We start from the raw sequence: 21,150 nt of genomic DNA, 5'->3' as shown, positions 1-21,150 counted from the left end.
GAATGCCACTTCCCCCCCTAAGATGTGCCTTTTTACTGCGGTAAAATTACTTCACATAAAACTTACCATTTTCATCATTTTTATGTGTACAGTTCAGTGGCATTTATGTGTATTCACATTGCCGTGCAGCTAGTACCTCCAATTGTCTCTAGAATTCTGTTCATCTTCCCAGACTGTTTCTGTAGCCATTAAACAATAACTCCTTCATCCTTCCTCCCCAACAGCTCCTTGCAATTACCATTCCACTTTCTGTCTTTATGAATTTGACAACTCTAGGCCTCACATAAGTGAAATCATAGTTATTTATCTTTTGTGATGAGACTGTTTATTTCAGTTAGCATAATGTCTTCAAAGTTCATCAATATAGTGTAGCATATGTCAGAATTTTTTAAAAAAAGATTTACTTATTAGAGCAGGGCTGGTCAGAGGGAGAGGGAAAGAGACTCTTATGCATACTCCTCACTGAGCACAAGCCGAACACAGGGCTTGATCCCACAACCTGAACCAAAAGCAAGAGTCAGATGCTTAACTGTACCACCCAAGTGCCCCAGAATTTCTTTCCTTTTTAAAGCTGAACAATATTCTGTTGTATGTATACACCACACTGTTTATCAGTCAGTGAACACTGGCCTCCTTCTACATTTTGGCTCTTGTAAATAATTGCTATGAACAATGGTATACAGACAGCTCTTCTAGTCCTTGCTTTTCACTTCTTTGGGAGTATATACCGAGAAGTGGAATTACTGGGTCATGTGGTATTTCTATGTTTAACTTTTTTTAAAAAAAGATTTTATTTATTTATTATGAGAGATACACAGAGAGGCAGAGACATAGGCAGAGGGAGAAGCAGGCTCCATGCACCGGGAGCCCGATGTGGGATTCGATCCTGGGTCTCCAGTATCGCGCCCTGGGCCAAAGGCAGGCGCTAAACTGCTGTGCCACCCAGGGATCCCTACAATTATTTTTCTAGTTCTGTGAAAAATGCTTTTGGCGGTTGTTTTGTTTTGTTGTGTTGTGTGTTTTTTTTTCCAGCTTGATATCCTTTATTTATCTATCATTCTTAAATGACAAATCTACTTTTCAAAAAATGAAATCTTGATATTACTGAGGATATCTTCAACATTTTCCGCAACTCCAAAATCAGGAATATTTTACACAACTGGAATTCTTTGCTTTTTAAAGTGATTATTGTAAATGTATACATATATACTCATTTGCTTGTGCTTGCCATAAAGTGAAATTACAGCCTGTGACATCTCATAATTGATAAAGTTAGAGCCAAGCCATTTATATGACTTCTAGTTATATCTCTTTGAGACTCTCCAAGAGCGAATTAACCAATATATGCCATTTACTGAAAAGGAAAAGAGAAAAAAAAATCCTTCATGGTCTTTCATTCATTTCATCAATTAGGACACACCAGGCAGCATTTTTCTCTATAATCTGGTCTTTCTTATGACCTGAATTTCCCATTGCTGTTCATTCTGTCCAGTACAATTTTCCCTATCATCAACATCCATTGGTTCAGTTTTTACATTCATCCCTGCTTCTGAATGGGGCAAATCATCAGACGAAGAAGCCAAGCAATTCTGAATCATCTCAATGACTCATTCCAGATGTTTCTGAAACTGCTCAGCTGTTTCAAGGCGTTGACATTTCTGGACCTCCATCATGACTCTCAATGTCTCTCTTGCTTGGTGGGGTTGGTATTCATTTACGAGATGATACACATGTACAAAAAGTAGCTTAAAATCTTCCAGTTTATCTTCTCATTTTATAATCCCAGGGCTCCTTATCAAGATACCTAAGAGGTCTAGGAAATTAATAACATATTGAATTTTCTCCATTCTTCCTTGTGATCAAACTGCTTAGGATGAAGTCATTCAATGTTCTGGCTTTCTAAAGGGTGGATGATAGAATCATCACATTGGAACTGATTGACAAACATCATAGACCTATCTTTTAATCTTTTTTTTTTTTTAAAATTTTTTAAATTTATTTATTTATGATAGTCACAGAGAGAGAGAGAGAGAGGCAGAGACACAGGCAGAGGGAGAAGCAGGCTCCATGCACCGGGAGCCTGATGTGGGATTCGATCCCGGGTCTCCAGGATCGCGCCCTGGGCCAAAGGCAGGCGCCAAACCGCTGCGCCACCCAGGAATCCCATAGACCTATCTTTTTATTGGAGGTGGAGGCTTGGGAGCTAGTGAATGTTTTCATCTGTATATTCCTTGATGTACTACATTGGAGGTGGTGGAAAGGGAAGTCACTTGTGGCTCACCTATAATGGAAGATCAAGAACCCCAGCTCAGGGTTTACACTGGAGCTTTCAGTGTTTTGATAGGGATTGCATTGAATCTGTAGATTGCTTTCAGCAGTATAGATATTTTAGCATTAATTCTTCTAATCCATGCACATGGACTATCTTTCCATTTGTTTCCATCCTTCTTTCATTAATGTTTTATAGTTTCAGAGTACATGTCTTTTATCTCCTTGTTTAAATTTATTCCTAGGTACTCTTTTAGGTGCAATGGTAAACGGGATTGTTTTCTTAATTTCTCTCTCTGCTACTTCATTATTAGTGGATAGAAATGCAACAGATTTTTGTATATTAATTTTGTCTCCTATAACTTTACTGAATTTATTTGTCAGCTCTAATAGTTTTTTGATACCATCTTTAGGGGTTCCATATATAGCATCATGTCATCTACAAATAGTGATAGTTTCACTTCTTTCTTACCAATTGGAATGGCTTTTTTTTTCCTTGGGTGATTCCTGCAGCTAAGATTTCCAGTACTATGTTGAATAAAATTGGCAAGAGTGGACATCCGTGTCTTATTTCTGATCTTAGAGGAAAAGCTTTCAGTTTTTCACCATGGACTGTGATGTTAGCCATAGATTTTTTCATATATGGTCTTTATTACTATGTTGAGATATGTTCCCTCTACATCCACTCTGTTGAAACATCTGGGTGGCTCAGTCAATTAAATGTCTGCCTTTGGCTCAGGTCATTATCCCAGTGTCTTGGGATTGAGTCCCTCAGTGGGGAGTCTGCTTCTCCCTCCATTTGCTCATAAGTGTGCTCTCTCTCCCCCTCTCTCTCTCTCTCCCTTTCCCTCCCTTCCTCTCCCTTTCCGCTTCTCAAATAAACAAATAAATTTTTTTTAAAGTTTAAATCCACTCTGTTGAAAGTTTTTTTATCATGAATGTATGTAATATTTTGTCAAATGACTTTTTAGAATCTATTGAAATGATCATATGGTTTTGATCCTTTTTCTTGTTGATGTGATGTATCACATTGATTAGCAAATATTGAACCACTGTTGCATCCCTGGAATAAATCCTACTTCATCATTATGAATTTTTAATGTACTGTTGAATTTGGTTTGCTAATATTTTTGTGGGGATTTTTGCATCTATGTTCATCAGAAATATTGGCCTATAGTTTTCTTTTTCTCTTTTTCTTTTTTTTTTTTTAATAGTGTTTGGTTTTGGTATCAAGGTAATTTTGAGTCTTTCCTCTCTTTTCTTGGTAGGTTTAAAGATTTGTCCATTGTGTTTTCCAAAAACCAGCTTATTTTCACTGATCTTTTATTGTTGTTTTAGTCTCTCTTTCATTTATTTCCCCTTAGATCTTTGTTATTTTCTTAAAATGCTAATTTCTAGTTCATAACTTTAGGCAAATAGATTCTTGTCCCTATGACTTAGCTTCCTCATCCACAAAATGGGAATGGCAGTTCTCAGTTCCTAGGGATTTTGTCAGGATTAAACGAGATAATTCATGTAAAATGATTAGTTCAGAAATGGGTATATATTAAATGCTAGTTAAATGTTATGTAACCATATTGGAGCATGATAAGCAGAGTGTCCATGTAAAAATGTGTACACTTGGTAGGAAGGGATAGAGTTAGAGGAATGTTCATTTTATTTAATGTCCCAATTTTCAGGTGACAGGGCATCTGAGTGTTAAAAATTCAACCTTAGAGGGGGTGTCATGGATATTCGACCTATGTGGTCTCAAAGAGTTTCATGATTGGTTTAATGTTCTGTTGTCACCATCTTGAAATTCTTTTTTTTTTTTTTAAGGATTTTATTTATTTGTTCATGAGAGACACAGAGGGAGAGGCAGAGACATAGGCAGAGAGAGAAGCAGGTTCTATGCAAGAAACCTGATGTGGGACTCGATCCCGGGACTCTGGGATCACACCCTGAGCCAAAGGCAGACGCTCAACCACTGAGCCACCCAGGCGTCCCACCATTTTGAAATTTTTATTTTTCAGCAAGAGACCTTACTTTTTTCCCCCCACTCATCTGGAAGTTTATGTAGGCAATCCTACCTTGCCTTACATCTTCTCATATTTTCCAGAGAAGGCAAGACTGAAAGAGTCACTACCCCCATAGCAGAGACCAAAACTTTTCCTGGTACCCCAGCAACATGGGCAGGAAATTCAACCTGATTAGCAGATGTTTTACTCTGTCATAATCCCATCTCTTTGCGACATCTCTTCATTCAAGGATGTTCCACCATCCCATAAAATAATGCCAACCCTCAAGTGGAATCCTCCTTGGCTTTATGAGTATGGGTGTGGTAGACTGTATAGGGTTTTCTCTTCAACTTTTTGGATTTGGGTATTATTACTTGATCATTTTTCATTAGGCCAAAGGGTTTTGTGGACAAGATTAGGGCTCTGCTCTGCCACAGTAAAAAATAAAAATCTGTGGGTCTTAAAGAAATAGTGGAGGCTCAAGAAGAAACATACATAAAATCATTAAGCTATCATTTTAGAGGTATTTCTAACTTGTCAAAAGCATTCTGAAGTCTGTGTTGCTAATGAGAGACATTCTTGGGATTTTATAGACACTGAGTTGGGAAAGAATTTCTCTGTGAGATGACCAAGGTTGTAGCCAGTAAAATGATCCAGCAGAGCAATATTGCATTTGGAGCCAACAAGTTCGAATCCTGTTTGTCCAGGTGCAGTGTTCATGTGCAAATCTATCTACTCAGACACTCTGTTACCCTGGCCTGCCAGCACAGACAGGTGTGCACTGGGCTGGTAGGCTTATTCACAGGAAGGCTGCAACTCACAGAAAAGTGGGGGGTATCCAGAGTGGGAGCCTATAGCTCCTCTTGGTGAAATGATGTGCCTGGAATAACAAAGGAGAGAAATCAAAACAAAATAAAGCCACAGCAGGAACGTTCCAACCAAGCTTAGAAGTGATGAAAGCGGAAAGAAAATTTAGCTGGAGTTCAAACTGTGGCTAGGGTTATGACAGTTAATAAATCAGTAAGTCTGGAAAACGTTAAGTCTCACAATAAAATTAGGAAGTTGCATTACACTGTCATTCAACTAGTGTTATGAAAAAAAACTCAATTATTAACACGTGTGTTTCTTCTCTGGCGGTATCTTTCATTTATTCGTTAGTAAGGCTTGCCTTCTCCCAGAGACAGTTGTACATTGTTAAAATGGGTCCTGCCACTTGTTAGCTATGTGGCCTTGGGTGGATTATTTAGGATCTCTGAATCTCAGTTTCTTCATCTGTGAATTGGATTTCAAAATAAGTATCTTTTTGGGTAGTGGCTTTCAAATATTTTGGCAGTAGCTGGCGTAAGGAATATCATCTTATATCATTGCATCGTATGCTACATATACAAATTTCTTATACAATGTCTTTCAGGGCCATTTTGCCCTTCCCTGTTTACAAAAGTCACACTATGTGCTGAACACAGTAGATAATGAATGAACATAGTAGATGCTCAATGAAGTAAATGGAATCGAACAACTCCAGTTTTCATCACCAGCTCAAGTGCTAAGGTGAGCAGAAATTCATGTGGCAGATGAACCAAGACCTCTTCCAGGAGATGAAGTCCCATCTTAGGGCAACTTTTCTGTAAGACAGCCTGTCACTCTGGATTTTGAGGGGCATAGCTAGACATATTTGGTCCACCTGACCTAATATAGGATCCCAAGTTCTGCTATACCAAGAGTTTATTCCATAATTTGAAGCTCTATGTTCATTTCTTCATCCTACAACAGTGGTGATCTTAACACCCACCTCACAAGGAGATGATGTAATGAAAGCAGAAGTTCTTGGGAGCAGTTGTGAAAATAAGTTCTCTATAAACCCTCGGTCGAATGGGACTTCTGCCCTTTGTAGACCACCCATCAAATCATAGCTCTTTGAAGTTCCCTTAGATGAAAAAATAGCACTGAATAGGAATCCTATATAAGCTATTATTTTTCCAAATTAAAATTAGAATTTCATATATAAATATTTATGTTCATGACACATGCAACCAATGTACCCTTTGGCCTCTGGTTTGTTTTATAATGGCATCTTCCAGCTGGATTTGGTTTTGGAGAGAGCTCCCTCTAAACACTAGAACAATAGATTTGAGTTATACTGACAAAGGAAATTCTAAATGCCTGTTGAGCTTATTGATTTATTCATCTGTGCATTAATTCATTCAACAGACTTTGAGCAATCACTTTTTTGCCGGGCACTGTGATAGGTGTAGGGATACAGAAGCAAAAGAGACTATCTTTGCCCCAGGAGCTAACATTCCTGTGGAAGAAGCAGACACATCAACAAACAATTATACTGCAATATGGCTAGGCTATAATAATAATAATAAAATAAATATTTGCTGATTTCCCTCTATGTGCCAGAGACTGTTCTGGGGCTAAGAATACATCATATACACACAGCATTTGCCATCAAGAACTTATATACTAGTGTTGGGGAAAGTTACGATTTGGCTCTTAGAGGCACAAAGGTGAAGGCAACTAACTTTGCATGGTGGAATCATGGAATACTTCCTAGAAGAGGAGATGTTTGAGCTGAGACTTAATGACTGAGTAGAGGCTTTTCAAATGAAGGTTATGGGAGGTGGAAACTATGGGGAAGGGCATGTGGAAGAGATATGGCTTTTGTTCAGAGCAAATAGCATCTACTAATGTATATGTGGTTATATCTGAGGGAGTAGGAAGAGATGAAAAGGTCAGCTCATAAAGGGACTTAAGGCATTTGGATTTCATTCTGTAGATGTTAGGGCTTTATGCAGAGGATGAACTGTAAGACTTGTATTTTAAAACGATTTTTCAACACCATAAGGAAAATGGATTTCTTGGCAGTAGGACTGAGCAAGACTGTTGTCAGGGAGAAAGGTTAGAAGTCTGATCCAGTTATCTAAAAGGGAATTGATAAGCTTGAAATAAAAACAGTGGTGTTAAGAATGAGGGGGAGAGAATGGATGCAAGAGAAATCTTGGATCAGAATCTATAGATTTATAGAATGTTGGAGCATTGGATGAGAACATTCAAAGGGGTGGAATTCAAAGTGACTGATAGGTTTCTGGTTTCAGTGACTTAAGTGGTTAGCACTTGATGCCATAGCGACCATAGGCAATTACCCGGGATGTTCCTTTGCTAATTTTCAGGTTGTAGTTTGAAGAAAACATCACCGCTGATGCTGCGGACAAATTGCTGGTTGACTTGTACAAGTCCTTTTATGTCAAGATATAGTTTTAATATTTATACTTGCATATATATACTGACCTGACACATATATGACCCACTTGTTAAACTGACCACCATATGTTTATAGATATCACTTTGTTTTATTATTTTTTTAATGGCATGATACTACAGCATCACAGTGTTGAGGATATTATATGCATGGGTTCTGGAGCCAGACTGCCCAAGCACAAACCCCGCTTTTGCTTCTCATATGTAGACTAACCTGGGGTGAAGTCTCCCCTGTCCATAAAATTGCCATAACAATTACACCTGCCTCCTAGAGGCTTTGTGAGATTAAGTGAGTTAATTCATGGTAACTCACTTAGAACATGGCCTACCTGGTATGTAGTAAGTGCTCTATGACTGTTATCTTTTCTTTTCTTTTTTTTTTATCATGCCAGGAGCATCTCCATGGAACAAGAGCCCCTGACATGGCTTGAATGGCATCTATGCCTATTGCTGACATGCAGAGCTGTTGCCCTGTGCCAGGCTGTGCCATGGGCTGTGTATATATTATCTCCTTCAGTTGCACAACAGAGTTATGAGGTCCTATGTATAGTGTCATGATTGCAGTATTATAGAAAAGGGCAGGTACTACAGATGTTAAGCAACCTGCCCAAAATGACACAGCTAGTGAGTAGAGGATCCAGGATCCAAACACCCAGGACTACCTGGCCCTAATGCCCATGGACATGATCTAGGCTGTTGCTAGGGCAACTAGTGTCCGAGCAGCCACCCATTTCTAAGAGGATACTGGCTGGAAGGTGCCTCATTATTCCAATAGTAAGAGTCATCTTGGTTCTCTAAGAGCCTAGTCCAGTGCCACACATGATGATGGAGTGCAACCTAGCAGGTGTCCTCGAGTGTGTAAGAGAGTAGTTATGCCTCTTCCTTTGTATCTTCCCTCAACCATCCAGCCCTCCCCAGTCAAGTCCCCCACCCTTTTCTTTCATGGGTTTAGACTGGCCTATAGAAGACTTAGGGGGAAAAAAAGATCCAATTTAGCAGGCTGAAAAATATGATAAGAATATGATCTGGCAAAGATTATTTTATCTTTATTTTTAAAATATTTATTTATGAGAGACACAGAGGGAGATGCAGGCTCCCCGTGGGAACCCCAATGCAGACTGGATCCCAGGACCCTGGGTCACGACCTGAGCGGAGGCAGACACTCAACCACTGAGCCACCCAGGCGCCCTGGCAAAGATTATTTTAAATGACAATTGCCTCAACTGCATTTAACCAAACCATAAAAGCCACTTAGAGAAGAATTTACTTTGAATACACATCTCCTGTGTGCTCGGCTTATCTATCCATTTCTATGGCAGCACCTTCACATCTGGCTAGAACTTGGTAAAAACATCAGGTCTCATCTTTCATCTTACTTTTTAATTAGGTTCCTGCCCTGCTGCCTATGGTTCCGACCAGTGCATTGCCATCTTTCATGAAGTCTTCTATAATGCACAAAGATCACAGGCACTCAATAGGAATGGGAAATAGTACTAATCACACCGTCTTTCTCCATTGCAAGCTGAGACATGTCCGGGAATCTAGGAGTAAGTTATTGATGTAGGTTATTTCCAGGGTTCTAAAGTCTGAGCAATTTGTACCAGGTCATTGTTTATAATCTCAAGGCAGACGCCTATTTCTAAGAATCTATTCCAGCCACAAAGTCTTTTACAAACAGCTACCCCCAAATAGTGGAAGTTGAATTTCCTAAGCTTTGAATCTGCCATTGAAAACAAACCTTATTTTCCCACTAAGGCACCACCATCCTGCAATCTCTCCTGTTTTCTCCTGGAGAAAGAGATCTGGCTTCCACCCAGGTCAGGTGTGCTACTTTAGCTCAGCTAGATGTTTGAAAATCCACACAATAATAGAAGATGAAACAATGCACTCAGTCAATCTAGCAACAATCCATTGCTTTTTTGAAAGGATCCACTCCCAAGATTCTATATGTTGAAAGTGTTCTTTGAAACTTTGAGATGATTTACAAAACCCGGTTTATACATAACTTTTCAAGAGCTCATCTTTTGCGCAAAGAGCTATTAGTGTTGTTTTGAAATCTCTAGCATAGCTTAAGTGCAGATCTCAAAGAAAAACAAAAACTCGTCTCTATAAAAAAACAGTGTGGTCTTTTGGCACTATAGATTACATGCAAATGAGAAGTTCTTGAAAGTATTGGTTTGAAAGGAATGCGTTCTCATGGACTCAGGTATTTCATTTCATTTCTTTTCTTTTTTTTTTTTAAAAAGATTTATTTATTTATTTATTCATGAGAGACACAGATAGAGAGAGAGACAGAGACACAGACAGAGGAGAAGCAGGCTCCATGCAGGGAGCCCAATGTGGGACTCGATCCCGGGACTCCAGAATCATGCCCTGGGCCAAAGGCAGGTGCCAAACAGCTAAGCCACCTGGGGATCCCCAGGTATTTCATTTCTATATACTTTGCTATTTGTATGGTGTCTTATCATGAATCTAAAGGTGACTTGGAGGCTTCATGCAAAGTACTCACCAAGTAGAAGCTGACAGACCCGAAAGAGAGGTGTTGCTTTGTCTAGTTTTCTTTTAAAGCTGCCGTTTTATTGGGTGCTTGTTATGGGCTGAATGATTTGCACAGTGCTTTATATACATCCTCTCATTTCATCCTTGCATGACACCGATACAGCTAGGATTAATTGTCCTTATCTTGCCCATGAGAAAACTGAGCTTTTCTGGGAGATGAAATCGTTTGTCCAATGTCACACAGTTATTTAGCAGTCTTTGGTTCAAGTAAAGGTTTGCACAGTGTCAAAGGTCATACTCTGAGCCAATCCACTTGCCACTTGACCTCAGTTGAACTTGACCTCAAGCCACTAAGGACTGGAGAGGGATTCAGGTGATATCTATGTGTTTCTGTCCTCCTGCAGCTGTAATGGAGGCAATAGTATTTCTCATGATATTAATAGTGATCCTGGACAAGATGATACTTTCAGAGCATCTTAATATTATGTAAAGAGTGACAATATGGGTGTGATGTCCCCCTCTGAAAGATTAGAGGCTGTGCACCACCTCGTATTGTGTTTTTTGGTGTGCACTCCTACCTTCTTTCTTAAAAGGTCAGGCTTGCATCTTACACTGTCTTAATACACCGTATAGCATCTATCAGGTTACTGAGGGCTATGTAAACAATAGTGCTATGGATGAACAATAGTGTTAATAGCTACCATTTTATGAGCTCTTACTGTGAACTCAGGCACTGTGCTAAATATTTAATGTACCGCAGACTCATTTAATCATTAATGTAGTAGATTCAAACATCATTCTCATCTCACAGATGCGGAAACCAAGGCACCAAGAGGTTAAATGACTTGCCTAAGGACACACAGAAAATGGGAAAGATGGGGATAAGAACCCAGGTCTTTTGGCTCCAGAGTCTTCTTCCCTTCAGAGTCTTCTTCCCTTACCAAAAAGCTTCTTTATAAAATCCTGCTTCATCATTTCTCCCACTTCCACTGCACTCCATACCCCCTTCCTTACTTTATTTCTTACCATAGCATTTCTCATAGCTGACCTGCCATATACTTGCCTATTTTTTTTCCTTTTTGGTTTGTCTCCCCACACTAGAATATAAGCCAAAGAGAGCAGAGATTTCTGTCTTGTTTTCTGCTGTATCTCTGGCATTGCTACTTCTGGCACATCTGTGAACTAATAATACAGAACTGTGCCTGGCACATCATAGGCAGTGAATTGGTGCTCACTGAATGAGACAGTAACTGAATCCCAGGTGTGTCTGTAAGCTGATCAGAACCGGCAGCTACTCAGGATCCATCCTACTATAATTCTGCTCATGGTTGTGATTTTGAACATGAGGTGGTAGAATGGTAGGTACATAAGATAAATTTCTCTGGGCTGAAGAGTAAGAAGTCGGGAAGTACTTCAGGTGCACCTGGGTGGCTCAGTCAGTTAAGCATCTGACTTTGGCTCGGTCAGTTAAGCATCTGACTTCAGCTCAGGTCATGATTGTGGGGTCCTGGGATTGAGCCCCATGTCTTTTGGGATGCCTGTCAAGCAAGGGGTCTACTCCTCCATCTTCCTGCTCCTACTCTTGCTTCTGCTTTCTCTGGCACTCTCTTTCTCTCTCAAATAAAATCTTTAAAAAAAGAGGGAGAGAGAGAGAGAGAAATAATTCAGCCAGCGGGAGGAAAGATGTAGGAAGGTAGCTGGGAGAGGCGGGGCATCAGTGATGGGAGAACATATCTATGGGTGGAAAGATTTACAGACTAAGAGGAAGGAATCTGTGGAGAGGAAGAGTGGAGTGGAGGTGATGATGGATGGGTGGAGGTGAGGGATGGGTTGGCAAAGGGAGAGAGGAACTAGGTTGAGCTCCAGTAGAAGGACCAAACTTGCAAGGGTGGAGGACTGCTCCTGCTTCTGAAACACAGCAAAAGGGGGTGATTATCCTGGTAATTCTGCAGAGACTTGAGATACAGAGAAATCCAGAGAGATCTTATTGCATGCCCTCGATCTTCCCAGGATAATAGCAGGGTTAAGGTCTCCAAAGCTTATACTGAAGATATTGAAGAAAATTCAGATTTAAAAAAATGATGGCAGGTGAAATGATAGTTTGACACTGCTGAGACAGGGAACAGGGACTGAACTTCAGCTCATTTAAGACATTCATTTCATGTAGGCAATCAGTAACAATGACGGGAAATTAAGACTGGGCTGTAATTAGTGTGAAATTGCTCTCTGTGAGACCGTTGCTCATGTTGAGCAATTTTTCACGTGCTTCTTCTCCAAATCTCTCTTCCCTGGTAGTCTATTTAAATCTTTTGTCTACTTTTAATTGAGTTGTTTGTCTTATTGAGTTGCAAGTGTTCCTTATACATACAAGTCCATTGTTATGTGTATGTGAATATAAAATATTCTCTTCTAGTCTATGGTTTGATCTTTCATTTTAACAATGATTCATGAAGAACAAAAGTTTTAAAAGCAATAAGGTTCAGTTTGTTGATTCTTTTTCTTTTAAAGCTCATGCTTTTTTTTTTGTCTTTATGAAATCTTTGCCAAATCCAGATTATTAAAAATTTCTTTGTTTTCGTTTTGAAATTTTATAGGTTTAATTTTGCTTAGGTCTATGATCAATGTTAAGTTCATGTTTGTGTATGGGTTAAAGTTCTTTTTTTTATTTTCTTTTACAACTGGCTAGCCAATTAATTTGTCCAGCACCATTTACTGAAAACATTATTCTTTCCCCCCATTGAATTGCCCTTGCACCTTTGTCAAAAATCAGTTGACTATGTGCTGGTCTATTTGCGGACTCTTTATTCCATTCTCTTAATTTGTCTATACTGATCCGGTATAGACACATAACACTGATTATTGTATTAATAATTGTTGCTTTATAATAAGCCTTGAAATCAGAAAGTGTAAATCTTTTAACAGTTATTCTTTTTCAAAGTTGTTTCAGCTATATTCCATTCTTTGCATTTCCATATCCTTCTAGGCTTTTAATTGAGATTACATTCAATCTATCAATAAATTTGGGGAAGAACTGACATCTTAACAATGAGGAGTCCTTTGATCTAAGAACACAGTATATTTCTCTACTTATGTCTTCTTTAAATTCTCTTAGCAATATTTGGTAGTTTTCATTAAAAAACTGTTATACATCTTTTGCCAAATATATCCCAATGTTTCATATTTTAAAATGCTATTGTCTAAGATATTTTTAAAAATTTTATTTCCTGGGGCACTTGGGTGGTTTAGTCAGTTGAATATCTGACTCGATTCTGGCTCAGGTCATGATCTCAGGACTTTGGGATCACACCCCACATCAGACTCTGTACTCAACATAGAGTCTGCTTCTGTTCTTACCGCTGCTTACTTGTACTCTCTCTCTCAAATAAATACAGTCTCTTAAAGAATTTTATTTCCTGATTATCTATTGCTAGCATATAGAAATACAAATGATTTTTGTGTATTGCACAAAATATCCTACAACTTTGTTAAAGCATTTTAAAATACATTTCTTAGGATTTTTTTACATGGAGAGTCTGGTCACCTGTGAATATATCTGTAGGGTTGTTTTTTTTTGTTTTTGTTTTTGTTTTTTGTTTTATAAATGCCCTTTATCAGATGGAGGAAGTTCCCTTTTGTTCTTAGTTTGCTAAGAATTTTTATCAGGAATGGACTGTAGATTTTGTCAAATAATGCTTTTTTTGTATCTCCTCAAATAATCATGTGGCAACTGTTAAAATGGTGAATGATACTGATTGATTTTCAAATATTAAAACAACCTTGAATTTCTGGGATACACTCTACTTAGTAATTGTTTGTGGTACTTTTTAAATGTTTTGAGATTCAACTTGCTAAAATTTTGTTGAAAATTTTTACATCTATATTTACTTATGAGGGCTATTGACCTGCAGTTTTCTTTTTTTTTTTTTTTTGTTAATGTTTTTCCCTATTTTTCTCTTATTTCTTTTCTGCTTTTATCTCTATTACTTCCTGTTTTATTCTGACCTTGGGTTTAAGCACCTCTTCTGTTCCTAGTTTCTTAAGGTGAGGACTTAGGCATTGATTTCAGACCTTTATTCTTCAATCCTATGAATTTCTTTCTATGTACCTTTTTTTTAAGATTTTATTTATTTATTAATGAGAGACACAGAGGGGGAGAGAGAGAGGCAGAGACACAGGCGGAGGGAGAAGCAGGCTCCATGCAGGGAGCCTGATGTGAGACTCGATCCCGGGTCTCCAGGATCACACCCTAGGCTAAAGGCGGCGCTAAACCACTGAGCCACCCGGGCTGCCCTCTATGTACTTATTTAGTTGAATCCCACAAACTCTAATGACCTGTGTTTTCATTTTTAACAGTCAAAAATAATTTCTATTTTGATTTTTTTCTCTGATGGATTATCAAAAAGATTTGCAGGTATTCATTATATTTTCTTTTGATTCTAATTTAATTCCATTGTGATCAGAGAATATGCCGTGTTTAAAATCCTTTCAAATTTGTTGAATCTTATTTTGTGACCCCGAATACTGTATTTCTTGACAAATGTTTCATGTACATTTGAAAGGAATGTGTATTCTGCTGTTGTTGGTTGGGAATTCCATAAGTATAATTTAGGTCACATTAATTGATAATCTTCATTCAAGACTTTCATATCCTTACTTATTTTTTGTCTACTCATTCTCACAATTTTTATGAAAGGGATAATGAATTCTCCAACTATCTTTGTGTATTTGCCTATTTTTGTTTGAGCTCTATTGGATTTACTTCTTGTATTCTTTTAAAATATATATATTTATTTTTGAGAGAGAACGAGGAAGGGAGAGAGCATACACAAGTAGGGGGAAGAGCAGAGGGAGAGGGAGAAAGAGAAGCAGACTCCCCAGTGAGGGTGGAGCCTATCCCATTGGAGCTGGATCTCACCACCTAAGCCATATCATGACCTAAGCCAAAATCAAGAGCCAGATGTTTAACCAACTAAGCCATCCAGGTACCCCTACTTCTTGTATTCTGAATATTTATTTAGAATTCTATATCCTTTTGACAAATTGACGACTGTATCATGAAATGACCCTGGTAATATTTTTAGCTTTGAAATCTTATTTGTCAGATATTAATATAGTCACTTCAGTTTTCTTTTGATTAGTGTTTGCATGGTATATGTCTTCCCATCCTTTTACTTTTAACCCATTTCTGTATTTATAGTGAAATGGGTTTCTTGTGGGCCCCAAAGAATTCTGATTTGCTGTGTTTCTGATGAAAATTCTACCATACTTCCTTCTTGATTCCTTTTTACATAATTTGTCTTTATTCTTGGCTATATTTAAGATTTTCGTCTTAATCCATGGTTTTAAACACTTGCCTGTGATATACTTTGGTGTAGGATTCATGTTTCTTATATTTGGGGCTTGTTGAAGGCTTTATAGTTTTTATTAAATTTGGGAAATTTGGGGCCATTATTTTCTCAAATATTTTTCTGCCCCAGGAACTTTTTATATTAGGCTGCCTAAATTTTCTTCAGTGTGCACTGATGCTCTGTTCAATTTTTTCCCAGTCTTTTGTCTCTTTCATTTTGGGTAGTTTCTATTACTGTGTCTTCAGATTCACTAATCTTTGCTTGTATAGTGTCTAATTATCTGTTAACCCCACCTAGTGAATTTTTTCATTACACTAATTCTGTTTTTCTCTTCTAGAAAAACTTTAAAAAATCTTATATGTCTTTACAAGTTCAATCTATTTTCTTCAACAAATGGAATATAGTTATAACAGCTTTAAATGATTTTGTCCACTAATTCTATAATCTTTGTAATTTATGATACATTATGTTCTGCATTTTCTTCCTCTGATGCATGCCTGGAATTTTTGGATAGGCTCCCAGGTACCATGAGTTTTATGTTGTTGGATGCTGGTTATTTTTGTGTTCCTGTATTTCAGTGGGATGCAGTTATGTTCCTTGGAAATAGTTCCTTTTAAGTCTCGCTTTTAAATTTTATTAGGCATGTGCAAAACAGTCTTTAATGTCAGAATAACTTTTCCCCAGAGGCAATACTTTTCTGAAGACTCTATCCAGTCTTTCTTTATTATAGGGTTTACCACTATGGTTGATGGAACATAAACTATTCTCATCCCTATGTGATCCCTAGATACTGAAACCCTGCTGCTTTTGTGTGAATATTTCCTCTGTCTCAGGTAGCTTGCTGACATGAATTTACTGATTAGCATTCAGCTGAAGATTTAAGGGGGACCATCTGTAGAATGCAGAAATTGTTTGTGTAGGTCCCTTTGCACAGGTGGTGCTGTGAAATCTAATCATTTTGACTTTATAGGACTACCAGCTCCATCTTCTCAGTTTAGGGAGACTATTAAGCTCTCCCTGGGTTTCCTCACTGCATGACAGCGTGGAAGCTCTCTTCAAACAGTAAGCCTGGACAAACAGCCCATCTCTTTTGTTTCATTCTCTTAGGGACCACACTGTCTTGAGCTGTTGCACATTTAATGCCTGAAAATTGTTGTATTATAAATTTTTAATGTTTTTTAAATGTCGTGAAGGAGGATAAACCCAATATTTACACTCCATAGTGGTCAGAAGGGGGCATTTCTCAATGAAGTTCCAATTTGTTTTCTTCTTCTGTGGGATTAGGAATTTTGTATTATATTTAGGTTCATTTGTATTTCTTTTGCTTTCCTGTATATTTTTCTATTTCATTTTTTTCCCTCATTGGGATATTGGTCTTTTCCTTTTTCATTTTTAGAAGTTCATCAGAGACTATGGAGATAATCCCTTTTTTGTAAACATTTTTCCAGCGTCTTGTATTTTTACTTTGCTTATAGTGTTTTTTATTCCATGTGTATCACTTTCATTTTTTATGTAGTCAAATTTATCAATATTTTCTTTTATTGCATTTGGGTTTTAAGTCATATTTAGAAAGCCCTTCCTGTGATATATTTTTAATATCCTCAGAGCCTCAATTCTTTGCCTGTCGAGAATGGATTTTATTTTTTGTCAATAGCTTAAAATTATTTGGGATAAAATCTGGTGAAAGAGATGGGACAACAAATTAAGTAATGATAATTTGGATTAAATCATAAAGTTTCTGTGTAGTTATTTTTTGTTTATATCAAATGCATTCATTTGTTTCTGAAATTGATTCCAAAGTGTAATTTTAGAAATATGTGGTGAATAATATTTTTAAATGTTAACTTTCTTACTATAGTTCCTTTTTTCCCTTTCCCCCATTTTCCTGTCCAAAGCTTTATGGCGTTGGATAAAATATGTGGCAGAACAATCATAGAGAGGTTGAAGATTCTAGAGAGGAGTAGCTGTGAGGTACCTTTCAGGAGAAAGGACGTAGGCAGACATAAAGAAAAATTCCTATGTCTCAAGCAACAGAGAACCCCTGAACCTGAAGGAGCCATCAGAGAAGGACAGCAGACATCATATGAGTAGCCTGTGTAGACAGATGATTAACCTATATTTCTCCTCCTGGATGATATGAAACTGAGAAATTATGACAAATTCTCAAAGCTTCATGAATCGGAGAAAGACCAAGAATGACTGACATGAGGTTTCTTACCAACTTGGTTGTATAAAGTCTTGAATTTGAAATTTAGTTTGTAGAAAAATAAATACATCTTATATATTTAGATGATATCTACCCTCTTGACAAATATTTCGGCCAATGATTAACATAAATTAGTAGCTTTCTAAAGTAAAGGGCTTAAAGAGTTACATGCATTCGCCTATCTGCTGAGAGCAGGGCGGGGGGGAGCGGGATCAGTGAATGAGTTTCTATCACCTTATAAATAGGGTTTTTAAGTTGAGCTTTGTCCCTCTAAGTGATCTCTGAACTTGGAAGGAAAAAGGATTACATCTTTACTAACTTCTAACTGAAGCACAGAATTTCCTTCTATTATAAATGTAGGCAACAAATCACAGGAGTATCAGCAATACTTATGATTTCATCAATAATAGAAACCACATGCATTTTCATATAACGATATGGTTGATACACATATCTCAACATATTATTGATCTTCATTACCACTCATCACTACATTTTTTTATAGTTCATTTATTTCTAGTTACTGAATATACAGTTGTTCCTAGATTACCCATAGGCACTTGAAAGTCTGGAATCTTTCTTACCTACATAATTACCTTCATATTTGTACTCCCCATTTTTCTTAGTGGCACCCATTGGAAACTCTGAAATTATTTTCACATTTCCTTTCCTCTTACTCCTCAAGTCTACATCCAAATATTTTACAACATTCTATTTCCTCTTGCTCATCCTTCCAGCTTCCTAATTTTGGTCCCACCTCCGCTCTTATCTGGGCCTTTATAGACATCTGTTTAAGGGGGGGTTGGTCCTTGATAATCTCACTGTCCACTCTGTCACTGGACTCCCTGCCAAGGAATCTACATGGCTGCCAGTTACTTTTTTTTTTTTTTTTAAATTTACTAACCTGTAAATCAGATCACATTATACCTCTCCTTAATATCTCTCATGGATTCAAATTTCCTTATTTGAACAAATTCTGAACTTCCCAAGCAGGACTCACTTTACCTTTCTGAAACCCCTGGTTATAAACATCCTTATGCATGAGCATCAACCCCATCTTGTAACTCAGTCTTCAATGCTGATTGCCCTTCTCTTCTTCTCCTCTTCAGGAGCTCCTACTCATCCCATCATCCTCCCCTCCTCTACCTGGCTTTTCCTTCCCTAGGCAGAGTTAATTATCCTTTCTCTTCCCCTGTGACACTATGTGTCTATCTTTATTATGACTCATTTTGCAGAGCCCTGGAAGTTGCCTTTGTTTGCCGCAGGTATCTCAACATATTGTTGATTCTCGTTGCTATGCATCACTGTTTTAATTATGGAAGTTTTTTAACTTATTCCTAGATCTAGCTATTTAGTTCATTAATAAAGAAGTTTTATTACTATTTCACAAATATCTTAAATATTTTGATAATTTCTATGTCAATGTAGCTGTCATTGGATTTTATTTGGAGCATTTAGAAACATTATTCTGACAAGTAGTCTGTTAGGCTTCAGCAGATAGTTAAAGGTGTTTAAGGCATAAATAGGTCCAGAACTTCTGTTTTAGTTAAACTTCATGTAATTCCTGGTCGAAGTCACCTCTAGAAGAGACAAAACAGCAATAAGGCAAGTCCTTGCTTTTCATTTCCAGCTCTTCCCCAGCTGGAAGATTTGAGAATATAACTTAACTCAGAGAATCTGACCTTCTACACTCATTTCAGGCTCAATAAACTGCAGGAGCTCAGCAGTTTATCAGTCTGACTTGACAGCTTCCACCAGAAGCAGTGCTTACTAGATTTGGGGGCCTGAAACTTTTCTGCAAGGCTTAGCTGATGACATATTTGCCTCTCTCGTCTTCTTATGAGCTGGTGCCAAGATGACTTTCCACATCAGTGAAATAGCTTTAAATCTGACATTCTGGGCTTGGAGCCTCCTCTTCTTTAATCAGCACCAATTCTACCCTCTGTCTTTTAATTCATTATATTCAGGGCACAGGTCTTGTATCCTCTCACTTGCTTCTAAGTCTGCCACTGCCCTCCCAATATACTCCTTCTCTGTCCACATTCCCTCCAGCTGTGGCAGGTGATGATGCCAGGAGACTGGAGGAATCCAGCCTCCAAGCCTTGCAGGTTCCTGCTGAGACAAGCTATCAGCTTTCACCATTTGACAAAGAGAGGATGGAAACAAAATCAAGCCAAAGGCAAAGGCCGTGCTGAGTTGAAGTCTCTGATCTTGTCATTTTTTGGACACAAAACTGACACAGAACTCTTTTCCTAAGATCAACCCTCAGACAAAACTTTTCAGTCTCTGTTACCTGAGAACATTCTACTGCATGCAACTCTGTTTTCTGTTTTAACTATAGGAATGAGAACCAACATTTCACAGTTTATAATTTCATTAATCCTCAGAGCAATTGTGTACATCAAGTTTCCTTGCTACCATTTGATAGATGAGATATCTGGACTCAAAAAGGTCTAAGACTAATTCTGCACAGTGCTAGAACAGGAAGCTAATCTAGAACTACTGTCTCTAGGGGTGATGATGGCTCCACTGCCCTGTGCTTTCTGTTATAGGAAGAGGTAAATGTGCGAACCCAGATGAAATACCTCAACATGTGGCTTTTTGGCTCTTTGAATTCTGCACATAGGTTTTGTTTCTTTCAAACAATGTTTTAAAATAATTCATATGAGTTTCCATCATTGAGAAATTTGCAAATTTCACATCAAAATTCAGATTCTTGACTTTTATGCCCTTTAGATGAATGAAGAGGTCTGGTTACACAGGGCATGCATTACTGCAAGGCAACAATTATCTAGGCTAAGAGGTAAATGTGCGAACCCAGATGAAATACCTCAACATGTGGCTTTTTGGCTCTTTGAATTCTGCACATAGGTTTTGTTTCTTTCAAACAATGTTTTAAAATAATTCATATGAGTTTCCATCATTGAGAAATTTGCAAATTTCACATCAAAATTCAGATTCTTGACTTTTATGCCCTTTAGATGAATGAAGAGGTCTGGTTACACAGGGCATGCATTACTGCAAGGCAACAATTATCTAGGCTGAGTACTGGTGCTCTTCTTGGGTGGAGTGTAAATTTTCCAGTTTATTGCAGTTGCCACCATTCCCTATTGCTCCCCAGCATTAAAACTGAATTTCAGTTATTTATTCTCTTTGTCTTGATTTTCTTATAGTAGAAGTAAGAGGAAAGGGAAACAATCCTTGAATGCACTTCTATCTCAAAAATGGGAAAATGAAATATAGTCTAGAAAACTTTATTTTTAACCTGATTTAGCTGGGTCCCTGTAGGAATTTGAATTTATGATTCCTTATGGAGATAATTGTTCCCAAGTCTGGATGTCCATTGTAAACATTTGGGAAGCTTTAAAAAAATACCTGAGATGCCTGGGTGGCTCAGTGGTTGAGCGCCTCCCTTCCACGCAGGGCATGATCCTGGAATCCTGGGATGGAGTCCCACATCGGGTTCCCTGCATGGAGCCTGCTTCTCTCTCTGCCTGTGTCCCTGTCTCTGTCTCTCTCTTAGTGTGTCTCATAAATAAATAAATAAAATCTAAAAAAAAAAAATACTTGA

At 37.9% G+C, this 21,150-nt stretch overlaps 1 pseudogene; it reads right to left on the bottom strand.

Annotated features, from left to right (window-relative positions):
* Positions 1-1,383: 1,383 nt before the first annotated feature.
* On the bottom strand, positions 1,384-19,721 carry LOC121498569 (annotated as a pseudogene).
* Between the last annotated feature and the right edge of the window lie 1,429 nt (positions 19,722-21,150).

Source organism: Vulpes lagopus, chromosome 9 (genome assembly GCF_018345385.1).
Source record: "Vulpes lagopus strain Blue_001 chromosome 9, ASM1834538v1, whole genome shotgun sequence".
NCBI lineage: Eukaryota > Metazoa > Chordata > Mammalia > Carnivora > Canidae > Vulpes > Vulpes lagopus.
Note: the sequence above shows the minus strand (reverse complement) of the source record. Positions and strands in the feature narration are given on the sequence as shown.